Raw genomic sequence first — 16,328 nt, forward strand, 5'->3', positions numbered from 1 at the left:
CATATCTGCAGTAGTTAAGGCGTGACAGGCGGTTAAAATATGACATGCTCTCTCCGAAACTAAAGGTGGTAGCGCAGATCCGAGACCAGCGTTGCATTCCTCGTCAAAATATAAGACTTTTATTATATTTCGACGAAGAAGAAAGGATTGATATTAAGCGAGTGACGTTGTCACAAATGTCGAAAAAGTGCGAACTTTCAAATCGATATATCTCTATACCCATTAGTAGTAGCGCAATTTTGAAAGCACCAGCGTGTTCCTCGGAATTTTCTCTACCATCGATTAATCGGGCATTTACAAACACGCATTGATTCAGGAATTATAGGCCTAGAAAGTTTTCGAAGGCTCTCACAAAACCGTTCATAACTCCGTCAGTTTTAGGCCTATTGCAATTCTGATAGCACCAGAAATTTTAGTATTTTTTTCTTCACATATTTCAACCCCTTTCATCGAACTGGAAGAAGGAATAACGATTTTTCAATTTTTAAACTTTTTCGTGTTAAGGCCTCGCGGGGGAAATGTGGTAGTTTAGCCCCGTAGAGTTGCCAATGGGGGGGTGGGGGTTAAATCTTTACCTGCTTATATCTCCGTCTGTGATGCACGTAGAGCCTTCTTAAGGATATCAAAAGATTGCTCGTAAAATTACCTTTCTTTCCAGTGCCAAGAGGGTAAGAATCGATTAGGAAATAATGAATGGCAGCGTCTTAGAGTTAGAGACGGAAAATAAATCGTATCACCATAATACTCCCCGTAGGGCATTTCTGAGGATACGATGCATTCCCCGAAAAATTCTGGTGTTGTTTCTTCATACAACACCGGGCGCCCGGGCCACGTGTAAGGAGACGTCTTTTTCTGAGAGGCGGAAAAAAGTAGCGATTATTACTAGTTTGGTTACAAAAGTATCGCGATTGGAAGATTTGTAATGGATACTGCTTGTGTAGTTTTAGTTGTATAATCACACTCTGTCCTGCCTGGGGGTTGGGATGGCATATGTTCCTCCCTTAATTTCTCCCTTGTTGTTTACCTGCAACAATAAACTATCAATCAATCAATCAATCACTTTTTCCTTCCTTCCATTGTATCTTTTTAATTTCATGGTGCTGCCTACACATGTATTAATAGTTGTATAATCACACTCTGTCCTGCCTGGGGGTTGGGATGGCATGTTCCTCCCTTCTCCCTTGTTGTTTACCTGCAACAATAAACTATCAATTAATCAATCAATCACTTTTGCAACAATAAACTATCAATCAATCAATCAATCACTTTTGCAACAATAAACTATCAATCAATCAATCAATCAATCACCAATGTGTGCCGATACGAAGGCCTGACTCTCAGCGCAACGTTGCCAGATTTGTCGTACTCAGCCTCCTATGTTTGCCGATTCGACCCCAAAACTGCCTCCTCGACCCCCAACTGCCTTCCTTCATTATATATTATTATTAAAATGGTTATTTATTTGGTGTTTTTGGCAATAGCTCTAAAACCTGGGCTCCAGCGGGTCACCTGTACAGCAAGAGCAAGAGCACCCCTGTCATGGCGTCGCGGTGATGATGCTCGCCCGGCAATCCTTCCACATTTTCCGCCATTTCCCGGTAGGTGAGCGTCATTCCACCTTGTCCTTCCACGTGGAGACAGATTAAGGATGTATGAAGACCTGAGCACAGTATGAACATTTGTGATAGGCTGTAAATAGGGTGATGAAATGGCTTGTCAGGGGAGGGATTACAGATGCAGAGATGATGCTCGCCTGGCAATACTTTCCACATTTTCCGCCATTTCCCAGCGGGTGAGCGTCATTCCACCTTGTCCTTCCACCTGGAGACAGATTAAGGATGTATGAAGACCTGAGTACAGTATGAACGCTTGGGATTGGGTGTAAATAGGTTAAATAGGGGGATGAAATGGGCTGTCAGGGGAGGGATTAGGTCCAGTCAAGTTGGCGGTGGTGATGAGCTAGTGTTGATGATTTGGGGCTTGCTTCTCCAGGACCAGTGATGGGGCGGTGGTGATGATGGGTCAGTGGTGGTGATGAGCTAGTGGTGATGATTTGGGGCTTGCTTCTCCAGGACCAGTGATGGGGCGGTGGTGATGAGCTAGTGGTGATGATTTGGGGCTTGCTTCTCCAGGACCAGTGATGGGGCGGTGGTGATGATGGGTCAGTGGTGGTGATGAGCTAGTGGTGATGATTTGGGGCTTGCTTCTCCAGGACCAGTGATGGGGCGGTGGTGATGATGGGTCAGTGGTGGTGATGAGCTAGTGGTGATGATTTGGGGCTTGCTTCTCCAGGACCAGTGATGGGGCGGTGGTGATGAGCTAGTGGTGATGATTTGGGGCTTGCTTCTCCAGGACCAGTGATGGGGCGGTGGTGATGAGCTAGTGGTGATGATTTGGGGCTTGCTTCTCCAGGACCAGTGATGGGGTGGTGGTGATGGATATATGGTGATGATGTCAGTGGTGATGATGGATTTGTGGTGATGATGGATTTGGGGTATACCAATTTCATCACCAAACCGTTTCGCCACCTGTGTTTTCATCCGTTTAGTCACCACGCTTTTTCTCCCTGTTTTAAGAATCTTCATGACTTTTTTTCATATGGATATACCAGCAAAAAAAAAAAAAGGAAATAAATTAATAAATAAAAAGCAAATAGGAATGAAGTAAACGCAGAAAATGATCAGTGTGACCATTGTCTGTAGTATATGAAAATAAAAACCCATACCTCTTTTTACATTGCAGTAGAAATAGATCAAAAGGTACATACAGTAATTGTGTTGTTGCAAAACAATAACAACAACAACAACAAAGAATTAAAAGGTAACAATATAAATATTTTGGTGGGGAGCGGCCACAATTTTAGTGAGGACATGTGGAAATCAATTGTTAATCATATATTGGACTCGGAAGAAGACACTGACAGCTTCTCAGAAATTTAGTGATGGTGATGGATTTTTCCTTGCATGCATCCCACAACTTCCAGAGACGGACTTGTCGGAATGCACACCAGTTGCCCACTGACCAGACGGTGTTATCAAGCCATGTTTGCCTTATATAATCTGTTAATTTTCTTGTAGGTTCGCACTGCTGGGATTTTTCCTGGAGTTCTTCAAAGGCTGGTCGGATATGTTGTTTAGGCAGGTAGGGAAGAGCAATTAAGGAGTTGACGTACAAAATCGTATACTGGGCCTCGCTCTATATGTGCAGTCGCCAGGCCAACCTGTTGCACTTTCCGCTAGACGGCTTGTGCCCAGTGAAAAAAATGAACCGACGGATACATTTCTCTATTCTACATTACTGCTTCAAAATCCATTATTACCTCTTCAGCACAGTACATACTACTCTTTATTTTTGTATTCTCACCAGTACATCTCCTGACTCACGTTCGTACCACACACCCCGTGTCTCCACTGATAACATTTATCACACAGTAGAGCCTGGTGACGTAATTGCACTTCATTCCAACAGCCTGAACAAGGGTGACAAGCTCCACTACAGTATGTCATCCTGAGGTGAATATTTGGCTTGCCACTGAGAACTGCCAATGGTTTCGATCAAGTGACCGAGTTATTCGATAAGAAGCATTCATCGACAGTTTCATTAAATTCAGAGTCGAACGAAAAAAATCACCCTGTTGAAATTTGTGGTGACAAAACGGATTTCACATTGGTGACGAATTGGAGTGCTTTGGTGACGAAATGGGTTTTTTGTTGGTGAACCGGGTATGTGGCGAACTGGACTGGTGACGAAATGGATTTGTGGTGATGATAAGCGAGGGTTGTTTTTGTAGGTGACAGCCGTGTGTGACCTGAAGGTCAACCTTCACGTGGGATTAACTTTAATTAACTAACAAGAGTACATCACAGCGGTGCGCATATTTCCAAAGTCTCTGTACAGGGCCGTATTACTAGATATTTCCTTGCCAAAGTTCACGGTAAATCTTACGACTATCGGCTCCTAGCGGGTGCGGTTTTAGGGCACGGTGTGGTGGTAATTACAGCGTTTCCAGCACGTCCGACTGGGTGTTGACAAGTAGACAGGCGTGTTCATGTCACAAGGGTGTATTTTTCCACGCGAGCTGTTCCCTTTCTTCACCCTGGTGCTCGCAGTCTCATCGCACATTGACTTAGAAGAAATTGTGGCCAGCGCAGAAAAATACACCCCTTGTGACAAACACGCCACCTGTCCGCTTGTCAAAACCCCGTCGGACGTGCTGGAAATGTCGTAATTACCACCACCCGCTGCCCTAAACGCGTACCACCCGCTAGGAGCCGCTAGTCTTAACCCAGTAGCAGCGACGGGCCAAATTTGTGCCATGGTTTTAACCCCCCAAAATAGATGATACATAAACTGATCACTTTTTTTTTTCCTCCTCAGATTTCGGGCGCCCAGCCGTACACGTGAACTAACAGTCTTGGCTTCAGGGCAGGTCGCTGAAATGGTATGTGTGTGTGTGTGTGTGTGTGTGTGTGTTAAGAAGGTTTTCATCATTAATATAAAAACTTGTAGGTATTCTCTTTACAAATGTATTACCAAGAATTGTGTGTCTGTGTGTGTGTGTGTGTGTGTGTGTGTGTTAAGAAGGTTTTCATCATTAATATAAAAACTTGTAATTATTCTCTTTACAAATGTATTACCAAGAATTGTGTGTCTGTGTGTGTGTGTGTGTGTGTGTGTTAAGAAGGTTTTCATCATTAATATAAAAACTTGTAGGTATTCTCTTTACAAATGTATTACCAAGAATTGTGTGTGTGTGTGTGTGTGTGTGTGTGTGTGTGTGTGTGTTAGGAAGGTTTTCATCATTAATATAAAAACTTGTAGGTATTCTCTTTACAAATGTATTACCAAGAATTGTGTGTGTGTGTGTGTGTGTGTGTGTGTGTGTGTGTGTGTGTGTTAGGAAGGTTTTCATCATTAATATAAAAACTTGTAGGTATTCTCTTTACAAATGTATTACCAAGAATTGTGTGTCTGTGTGTGTGTGTGTGTGTGTGTGTGTGTGTGTGTTAGGAAGGTTTTCATCATTAATATAAAAACTTGTAGGTATTCTCTTTACAAATGTATTACCAAGAATTGTGTGTCTGTGTGTGTGTGTGTGTGTGTGTGTGTGTGTGTGTGTTAGGAAGGTTTTCATCATTAATATAAAAACTTGTAATTATTCTCTTTACAAATGTATTACCAAGAATTGTGTGTCTGTGTGTGTGTGTGTGTGTTAGGAAGGTTTTCATCATTAATATAAAAACTTGTAGGTATTCTCTTTACAAATGTATTACCAAGAATTGTGTGTCTGTGTGTGTGTGTGTGTGTGTGTGTGTGTGTGTGTGTTAGGAAGGTTTTCATCATTAATATAAAAACTTGTAGGTATTCTCTTTACAAATGTATTACCAAGAATTGTGTGTGTGTGTGTGTGTGTATTTACCTATTTGTAGTCTACCCGAACTAAACTAAACTCCTAGTCCCCATCTAAATTTATCCAGCCTTTACTTCATTTGTGTGTGTGTGTGTGTGTGTGTGTGTGTGTGTGTGTGTGTTGTCCGTCAGTAGGAAGGTGATTCATCTAGCCCAACCTGACCTCGTGACACCAGACCCGGGGGTATGGGACTCATGACGGCAGTTGTGTCTTCCCTAAGGTCAAGGATGGCCACACCGACACCTCCACCACTCCTCCTCCCAGGTGGTGTGTGGCTGGCTCGGGTGGCCTGAACTACCTTCTGGGCCGTGTGTGGCTGTTGGATTGGGAACTTGGCGGTAGAAGTGTGTGTGTGTGTGTGTGTATTTTCTTTTTTTTATCATTGCGAAATTAATTAACAAACATAACGACAGCTTGACCTTATTAACTGACTTACCTGTGTGTGTGTGTGTGTGTGTGTATTTTCTTTTTTTTATCATTGCGAAATTAATTAACAAACATAACGACAGCTTGACCTTATTAACTGACTTACCTGTGTGTGTGTGTGTGTGTGTATGTATTTTCTTTTTTTATCATTGCGAAATTAATTAACAAACATAACGACAGCTTGACCTCATTAACTGACTTACCTGTGTGTGTGTGTGTGTGTGTGTGTGTGTGTGTGTATGTATTTTCTTTTTTTTATCATTGCGAAATTAATTAACAAACATAACGACAGCTTGACCTTATTAACTGACTTACCTGTGTGTGTGTGTGTGTGTGTGTGTGTGTGTGTGTGTGTGTGTGTGTGTGTGTGTGTGTGTGTGTGTGTGTAGTCATTATTGCATTTTTCACCCTCTGTGTTGAAGGATATTCACTAATTTTTTGGGGTTTCCTTTGGAGGTCCGCGAGACAGTGGCTGGCGAGGGAGAAGGAGGAAGAGGAGGAGGAGGAGGAATGACCAAGAGGAGGGAAGAGACAAGAGGTAAGTCCTTCCTTTCCCTTCCTTTCCTTTCCCTTCCCTTCCCTTCCTTTCCCTTCCCATCCTTTTCCTTCCTTTCCCTTCCCTTCCTTTCCCTTTCCTTCCTTTCCCTTCCCTTCCCTTCCCTTCCTTTTCCATCTCTTCCCTTCCCTTCCTTTCCCTTCCTTTCCCTTCCATTCCCTTCCCATCCTTTACCTTCCTTTCCCTTCCCTTCCATCCTTTCCCTTCCCTTCCTTTCCCTTTTAGCCTTTGGAAGTAGGTAATGTTAGAGCCAGAAGCATCTGACAGTCCCATCTCTTTTTACAGGCCAAGCAGTGCAGAGAAGGAGCAGAAGAAGAAGGAGGAAGAAGAGGAGGAGGATGTGACCTCTATACATAAAGGCAGAACTATATATAGAAGCTTATGGAGTAGAGGAAATATGTCAATCTATGGAGAAGGAGGAGGAGGAGGAGAAGGTTAACTTGTCAATATAGGCAGTTTATATACCAAGGAAAATATTTAAATGATTTGTATTATGCATCTATTTAAATGTACGTTATGCACTTAAATGTATGTCTGTATAAGGTTGTGGGATTTACTTATATTGTCTGTGGTATTTTTTTTACTTATAAGGTTGTACTGAGGATTTTACTTATAAGATCTATGGCTGTATGGAACTCCTACAAACCCTTTCTACTATGGCTATTAATTAACAAAAACCTCTTAGTTTCAGCTTGTGTACAGGGTTAAAATATAGTTAATGTTAGAGTTGGAAGTGTCTGACAGTCCCATCTCTTTCTTACAGGCCAAGCAGGAAGAAGAAGGAGGAAGAAGAAGAAGAAGGAGGAGGAGGAGGAGGAGGAGGAGGAAGAGGAGTAGGAGGAGGAGGAGGCAACTTATAAATATAGACAAGTTTATGTGTCTAGGAAAATATTTAAATGATCTGTATTATGTAAAGTATTGAATTTAAAATATATCTACTAATAATTTCTATGCATGTTTACAGGGTTACATATTTAAGCTGTAATATAATTTACATGTATTTAAATGGGGTTTTAAGTATAAGGTGTTTGGTATTGCTATACTTATAAAATCTTTGGTTTTTGGGTATATAATTCTAAGTAAGTGTTTCCCTACGTTATTTAAGTGTAAAGTAAGTGTGTAAGGTATTAAGTTATATATTAAAGTGTGTACCGGGTTCTCTAATAAGTGTGTAGTGATGGCAAGTATTTAAGTGTAATGTATAAAGGTTACATATATATATATATAAGTATTTAAGTGGGAGCAGCAATTAGTGGGCTGTATTTTTCTACACTTTTTTGCCCTTGAAAAAAAAATACTGTGAAATCTTTAAGTGTACACTATGAAGGCTATACATTTATAAGTATGTGTAACATCCTGTGGGGGCTAACTAATGTAAGGGTGATTTCATAAGTGTTACCGTAGTGGTGTGACTTAATCAGCAACCTCTACTGCAATTAGTCTGAGTACAATTACTGGTTCTGGTACTCTGAGTATTAACAAAACCTTTTAATTTCAGTTACCAAGGACAACCTCTGCTGCTCTGGGTATCAACTGCACTCCTGGGACTGGTGTAACATCTGCATGCTCTCTTTTACAACTCACTCTGGTTCTGCTGTTCGTAACACCTCGCTCTGCGCCTGCTGTCGTACTAACTCCTGCTCGCTTAACCCGCATGGATTTTGTATAACGCCTATAGTTTTCGTGTGACGGTTCCCTTCGCTCTTCCTTCATAACTAATCGCACGGCTTTGCATGGAAACTCCGGCAACTTACGGCTTAAATTTCGCATGAGAACTACTCCTGCTTACGTATGACAATTCTCTTTGGCTTTCCTAACAATTCATGGATTTTGCATAACCCCATTCCATTTCCGCTGTCATGCTAACCCATACTAATGCTGGCTGGAGTATCCTAACCCATAGTCTAAGCTGCCGGCCAGAGCTTCGGGTGACCCCTAACTTGAAGCCTGTCGGATCAGCGTCTAGCGAGGGAGGTTCCGTCAGGTTCCGCTCCCCCCTAGAGCTGTCTCCCTTCACCTTAAAAAAATAGTTTGACATCATTTGAGAGCAGCAGTACAGGCCAGGTATCAGAGAGGGGTTCAGGCCTATATGGGGGCACCTCCGTTAGGCTTGTACCTCAAAAAATAAAAGATTAAAAATTAAAAAAAAGACTATGTGTCCAAGTCATGTGAGAATCCTGACTATGGAGGGAGATTATCCTCAAACACGTACGGTTATATATATGTGTCTTTTACCCACCCATGCGTGCAGTACGGTTGAACATTAGAACGTAAGAACGTGGTGGTGGTGGTGGTGGTGGTAGGGATCATGTTTCTTAATGGTCCCTCTAAGCGAGAAAAATGAGAAAAAATCATCACTCACACAAACCATTTCATAATACATATCAAAGCATTTGTCATCACATTATGTATCATCTATTTTGGGGGGTTTATATCATGGCACAAATTTGGCCCGTCGCTGCTACACGGTAAAGCCACAAATTTGGCCCGTCACTGCTACACGGTATAGCCACAAATTTGACCCGTCGCTGCTACCGTTTTAAAAAGCATTACCAAGCACATCAGACGCCCGGGAAACATACTATACTATATGAAAACCTTACCAAGCACATGCAACCTCTACCAAGCCTTACCTCATAAAATAATCTACCAATTAATATATTTGCCTACTCTAACAGTCTACATTTTCAGGACTTGTATTTATGTATTAATTTTTATTGTGTCATTTTAGTGTTGATTTGTATGTCTGTTGTTGATTGTATAATTCCAAGGCTGAAAAGGTCCGTAATTGGGTTCTCAAGGGTGTGTTTTGAGGTTGATGGTACAGAGGAAGGGTCATAAAAGCACCCCTGCCTGTATATAACACCTCTGAAAGCCTTGTCAAATATGTGTTTTTTAGGTTGATGGTACAGAGGAAGGGTCACATTCCAACCGGGTCATAAAAGCACCTCTGAAAGCCTTGTCAAATATGTGTTTTTTAGGTTGATGGTACAGAGGAAGGGTCACATCTCCAACCGGGTCATAAAAGCACCCCTGCCTGTATATAACACCTCTGAAAGCCTTGTCAAATATGTGTTTTTTAGGTTGATGGTACAGAGGAAGGGTCACATTCCAACCGGGTCATAAAAGCACCCCTGCCTGTATATAACACCTCTGAAAGCCTTGTCAAATATGTGTTTTTTAGGTTGATGGTACAGAGGAAGGGTCACATTCCAACTGGGTCATAAAAGCACCCCTGCCTGTATATAACACCTCTGAAAGCCTTGTCAAATATGTGTTTTTTAGGTTGATGGCACAGAGGAAGGGTCACATTTCTACAGATCATAAAAGCATCTCGGAAAATGCCCAAACCTCCACTGAAAGCCTTGTCAAATATGTGTTTTTTAGGTTGATGGCACAGAGGAAGGGTCACATTTCCACAGATCATAAAAGCATCTCAGAAAATGCCCAAACCTCCACTGAAAGCCTTGTCAAATATGTGTTTTTAGGTTGATGGCACAGAGGAAGGGTCACATTTCCACAGATCATAAAAGCATCTCGGAAAATGCCCAAACCTCCACTGAAAGCCTTGTCAAATATGTGTTTTTTAGGTTGATGGTACAGAGGAAGGGTCACATTTCCACAGATCATAAAAGCATCTCGGAAAATGCCCAAACCTCCACTGAAAGCCTTGTCAAATATGTTTTATTTTTTTTACGTCATGGCCTATTGCGCCGGTAGGCTTCTTCCCGGTGGATCCTGATGGTCGGCCCAAGGCTTCTTCCCGGTGGGGCCTGATGGTCGGCCCAGCCCGTTCTGGCGCAGGCAAGTGTTTATAGTGGCGCCATCTTGCATTGGCTCATGCTGCCCTCCCAGAGCTCATCTTTAATCCTAGAATCTAGAGTCCGGGTTGGTCTTCTGGACAGCATGTGGGTAGTTTTAACCCGGTAGCAGTGGGGATCATGTTTCTTAATGGTCCCTCTAAGCGAGAAAAATGGGAAAAAATCATCACTCACGCAAACCATTTCATAATAATATATATCAGCATTTGTGATAATTTTATGTATCATCTATTTTGGGGGGTTTAAATCATGGCACAAATTTGGCCCGTCGCTGCTACACGGTAAAGCCACAAATTTGGCCCCTCGCTGCTACCGGGTTAAGCCACTTGGCACCCATTGGTCTGGGTAAGTTATATTTTATTGGTGAACATTTTAAAGTAAGTGTTTTTTCCTTCATAGCCGGAGAACAGATGCAGCCAATTAGATTTCTGGTGCAGGGGAGTTCATTTTAGGGGGGGATTCTCTCATTACAAGCTTTCTCCTCCAACTCTTCCTTTCCCCGGCCAAGACCTACATAGTGTTGTAACCCATCCTGTGATAGGGTAGGTAATTCTTCTCTTCCTGATGTCACCACTTTTCTGGGGGGGTCTTTTTGGGTCCTGTTTAACGTATTTTCCATTGTTATAATCTTGGGTATAGCTCTGATGAATATGTCTCCTCTTGATATGTGTCCTTACTGGCTGTCTCCCCTAATAGATGTCTTTTGTAGGGGTTAAATTCCTGTTCTTTCCTATAGTACATGAACCCTTAAGCTTATATTCAATGACCCTGGGTGTAGCTATATGATGGTAAGATATATAGTATAGTTTAATAATTTTAGGGTGGCTTTGATGATGCAGTCCTCACAAATGTTATTTATAGGGGTTGAACTCCTGCTCTTCCTTATATATGAACCCTTGCCTATATCCTGGCCCTGGCTAGAGAGATATTTATAGTGTCATAATCTTGGGTATAGCTTTGATATGATTCAGTCCTCGATATATGTTTCCTTACCGGCTGCCTCCCCTCACGTATATCTTTTATAGGGGTTAAATTCCTGTTCATCCATACCTAAATGATTGACCTATGCTTATATCCAATGGCCCTGGAGCTACTGGTTAAATACTAGTGGACTGGATAAACTGTATATGGCTGGGAGGTCACGGTAATTAAGAAGCTGGAAAAAGGGGAAATGACTCAAGGATTAACGAGTACAGTTTTCTTTATAAATTGAGTCCAAGCAGAGGATAGTGTCAGCTGGGTGGCTTAATTAAACTGGAGGGTCTGATATGAATGCTATGAATTTGGACATGTTAAAATTTGCATATCTTTCAATGGAACCATATACCTATTACCTGTGAGGGTCAAGCAGTACAGTTTCCCATACAAGTTAGGTTACAGAATATATATAATAGCTTTGTATGATTAACTTGTGGACAAAACAAGGTCACAGTAACAAAGGAATATCTCTCCAGGGTCAAGAAGTACAGTTTCCCATGCAAGTTAGGTTACAAGATGGTGCCAACTTGAAGGTATGATAGAAAAGCTAGGAGTTTTGAACCTGATAAAAAATGTCTTCAATCTTATATGTCTGAAGGGTAAAAAGATCAGTCTCCCGTACAGAAGTGGATGAGTGAAATGGCCAAAAAAGTGGAGGTGTGGAGTGAAGGGGAATTTAGGTAGATATAGAGAAGGAAACGGAACTCCCAGTTTAACTCAGCCCTTGGAAACTGGAAATAGCTTAAATTCATGCGAGGATCTAACCTAACTCCCAGCTTAACGCAGCCCTTGGAAACTGGAAATAGCTTAAATTCATGCGAGGATCTAACCTAACTCCCAGCTTAACTCAGCCCTTGGAAACTGGAAATAGCTTAAATTCATGCGAGGATCTAACCTAACTCCCAGCTTAACTCAGCCCTTGGAAACTGGAAATAGCTTAAATTCATGCGAGGATCTAACCTAACTCCCAGCTTAACTCAGCCCTTGGAAACTGCAAATAGCTTAAATTCATGCGAGGATCTAACCTAACTCCCAGCTTAACTCAGCCCTTGGAAACTGGAAATAGCTTAAATTCATGTGAGGATCTAACCTAACTCCCAGCTCAACTCAGCCCTTGGAAACTGGAAATAGCTTAAATTCATGCGAGGATCTAACCTAACTCCCAGCTTAACTCAGCCCTTGGAAACTGGAAATAGCTTAAATTCATGCGAGGATCTAACCTAACTCCTAACTCCCAGCTTAACTCAGCCCTTGGAAACTGGAAATAGCTTAAATTCATGCGAGGATCTAACCTAACTCCCAGCTTAACTCAGCCCTTGGAAACTGGAAATAGCTTAACTTGTGAGGTTCTGTCTACATATATCTATATTAATTTCATCTATAGCTTATCTTGGTCATTATTCTGCTTAGATGCTTATTACTGACTTAATAACAATGAGTCTATTATGTAAGGAGAACTGTGTAGGAAGGGATTGAGTGAGGGAGTCTAGCCATCTGCAAAGGACTTGTATTCAGAATTTGCTATATATTTAACACTTGAAAATTCAAGTTGCTAAACCATCACATTGAAAGAGGGAGGGTTGACCTAGGAGAATGAATTAGCTCCCCAGCCACCCACAAACTATTTATATAGAGGGAATTTGACTGTTTGGAAAAGTCCCGTGCTGTCAGAATTTACTATGTATTTACTGTTGAAAGTTCAGACTTGTTTATAATCCAAGTTCCTGAGCATATCAATGAACAAGGATTGACCGAGAAGAATTAATGATGTCCCCAAACAGTATTTATCAGGATCAAGTAAGTGATTAATTACCCAACACAGCACTCAGATATATTAATACTGGCTATGTATCCAAGTTCCAAGGCATCAGATTGAGTGAGGATAGGCCTACAGAAATTAATTACACCCCCAAAGGAAGAATTTTAATTGCTAAATCCAGTTGGTATAGAAAGAGAGAGGATCGAGGTTAGGTTGAATATGGAATGACTATATAGGCCTACACAGAATCACAAAAGTAGCCTATAAGTATTGCAAGTAATTTATAAGAACAGTTCATAAGGAAGAATTTTAATGTCTAAATCCAGTTGGTATAGAGAGAAAGAGGATCGAGGTTAGGTTGAATATGGAATGACTATATAGGCCTACACAGAATCACAAAAGTAGCCTATAAGTATTGCAAGTAATTTATAAGAACAGTTCATAAGGAAGAATTTTAATGTCTAAATCCAGTTGGTATAGAGAGAGAGAGGATTGAGGTTAGGTTGAGTATCATGGACTGTAGGCCTACACAGAGTCACAAAAGTAGCCTATAAGTATTGCAAGTAATTTATAAGTGGGGAAGGATTGGTCAACAACCTCATGGCCCAGAATCAGTCAGCATGTGTTAGTTTCCCATCTGAGCTCAGCATATGGGGGTTTATTAAGTCAGTAATGTTAATTCTCACTCAGCATAGCCTGTGTATCAATGCTGACTATTTTGAACTCAGGATGGTCAAGATATCAGCATGACAGCATTAAAGATTCAATGATGTCAGGCTGTACTCAGCATGACCGATTTTTTCATACCAATTCTATGCTATAAATATAATATGCTGACTTTGTTAATCTGAGTTTAGTAAGGATTTGATCAGCATGGCTTAATTAACATACAAGTTACAGCATGGCCATTTTTTATGCTCAATTTATATCAGCTCAGCATAAACGTTTTTGAGTGCTGTACGTGACCTTCCTTTAAGTCAGCATGCATTAATTGTCTGAAGCCAGTATCCATGGCCTCGTCCAACTCAGCATATGTTGTTAAATAGGAAGATTTTTGTAGCGATATGCTTCAGCTCGATCAGCATATGTATGGCCTCTATTTTCAGAGCTCAGCCTAGGCTTGATTGTTATACATGTCTTGTGGCTCTCAGCATTCAGCATGGCTCAGCTAGACTCGATGAAGAAAAGTGATATATGAAGTCAGCATTTAAAGTCAGCATCTCTCTCTCTCTCTCTCTCTCTCTCTCTTCCCGTATTTAGGGGGTAAATCTTACGAACGATCTTCCCATCACGGCTTAATTCGATATCAGCCCTTAATTGGTGTTACCGTTAAGTATACCATTAACTATTGTGCGTGCAGGGGGCGAGAAAGGTGGAAAAAGAGTTAGATATGACAAGGTGGAAGAATTATATATGGCGAGCGATCGAGTTCATTGGCGGGGGTGTTGCCATTCTGAGATAAAAAAAACTTGTTATTTTCTCGTAAGTCTATATATTAGAGAATCTCATCCATCCCCGTGTCTCGGTATGCTAGGTCAGGTCAAGTCATGCAATAGACATGTTCCGTACGAGTGTGATGACTCCGGAAACGATATATCAGTAGTGTGCTGAGGTGACCGATCAGCTGATTAAAACAGCTGATTGGGTACGCGGAGGTTTAAACATTACGTCATAGCTTTCGGATAGGTTTTAATTTACAGATTTACACAGAAAATCAGACCCCAGGGTCCAGACTAAGTGGCCTGTCCTTAAACTAAGTGATTCTACATTAATCCGATGGCTCCAAAACGTTGCATTTCAACTCTAGTTAATATATTGAGTTGAAGGAAGTGACGGCCGAGCTTGTTTTTAAAGGAGATCAATCGTGTTACACTGGACCACTGAAGGAAGGCAGGGAGCTTATTCCATTCTCGCACTACAACGTTAATTGGTGGAGAAAAATTTGGTTCAGTCTGAATTTACTTGTCTACATTTGAGTTTTACGCCTTATAATTTGTTCCTCGTACGCAAAGTGTCATCGATCATAAACAATATTGATCTGTCTACATTCGTGAAACATATGGAGCCAAGCTCAGCAAATTCAGCATGGCCCAGAATTTCTTTAAGTCGGCATGGTCTGAAGTCAGCATGGCCTAGCTGGCTCGATCCCTCAACTCAGCATGTCGGTACAGGAAGCTTTTTTGTAGCGATATGCTTAATTCTACTACTACTACTACTACTACTACTACTACTACTACTACTACTACTACTACTACTACTACTACTACTACTACTACTACTACTACTACTACTACTACTACTACTACTACTACTACTACTACTACTACTACTACTACTACTACTACTACTACTACTACTACTACTACTACTACTACTATTACTAGGGGTTTAATTATGAACAAGTCAGCAATGCTCACTCAGGATAGCGCCTAGCTGTTTCTCAATGCTGATGCTATTTTGAACTCAGCATGCATTAAAGAGTTACTGATTTCAGTCTGTATAGCCACTCTGAGCTCAGCATGGTGGTCTATATATGACAGCATGATCGTTTTCTTGATATGCTGAGTTCGGAGTTCAACATGGATTTAAGTTAAGATTAGCATATGAGTCAGCATGGCCATAAGTTTAAATCAGCTTGCATAAGATCGAGTCAGCATGGCTATCTCTTTCAATGCTGACTTTTTATAGGCTCAGCATAGGAGATATACAAGTGAACAATGCCGTCATTGAACTCAACTTACTGCATATATTGTGACCTTTATTTCAAGTCAGCATTCATCATGAAGTCAGCATGTGACCGTAAGTTTAAGTCAGCTTGATAGCATAAGATATAGCATTTCAGCATATATCCTTCAACTTAATATCAACTAGAGTAGAAATGCAACGTTTTGGAGTCTTCTGATTAATGTAAAATCACTTAGGTTTAAGGACAGACCACCAAGTCTGGACCATGGGGTCTGTGTGGTCTGATTTTCTATGTAAATCTATGTAAAGGTTGGAACAAATAGTTTTGAGGTACAACAATGAGTTTTCCTGTTCCAACGTCCACCTTCCCTTATTAAACATTTCAAAGCCATTATTTACACGGTTTTAGGTTTAATAAAAGAGAAAAAGCGATATAATGACCCGTTTATACAGGAAGAAACGTTGTAACCTATAAGATCTAATTAATACGTGATTCATTCCCCTTCCTCCCTTTATCTCTCTCTCCCTCTCTCCATGCTTCACTTAAGGGAGACTAAGTGTATTAAGAACTCCCTGAAGCCATTATTCCCACATATAAGCTCATTATATCCTATTGTAAGCCCGTCCTGAAGGGTGATAGAATTTTACACTTTCTGCAGTTTCGTTCGCAAAGTGTCAAGACTTAGACCTAAA

General features: G+C 41.1%; 1 long non-coding RNA gene across 1 annotated transcript; it reads left to right on the forward strand.

Annotated features, from left to right (window-relative positions):
- Nucleotides 1-1,509: 1,509 nt before the first annotated feature.
- On the forward strand, nt 1,510-12,303 carry LOC126994656 (uncharacterized). The gene is made up of 6 exons (XR_007749380.1): nt 1,510-1,598; nt 4,378-4,441; nt 6,293-6,374; nt 6,678-9,206; nt 9,476-9,677; nt 9,983-12,303. It is a non-coding gene; the product is annotated as an uncharacterized LOC126994656 (long non-coding RNA).
- The last annotated feature ends 4,025 nt before the right edge of the window (nt 12,304-16,328 follow it).

This window comes from Eriocheir sinensis, unplaced genomic scaffold, assembly GCF_024679095.1.
Source record: "Eriocheir sinensis breed Jianghai 21 unplaced genomic scaffold, ASM2467909v1 Scaffold844, whole genome shotgun sequence".
NCBI classification, from domain to species: Eukaryota; Metazoa; Arthropoda; class Malacostraca; order Decapoda; family Varunidae; genus Eriocheir; species Eriocheir sinensis.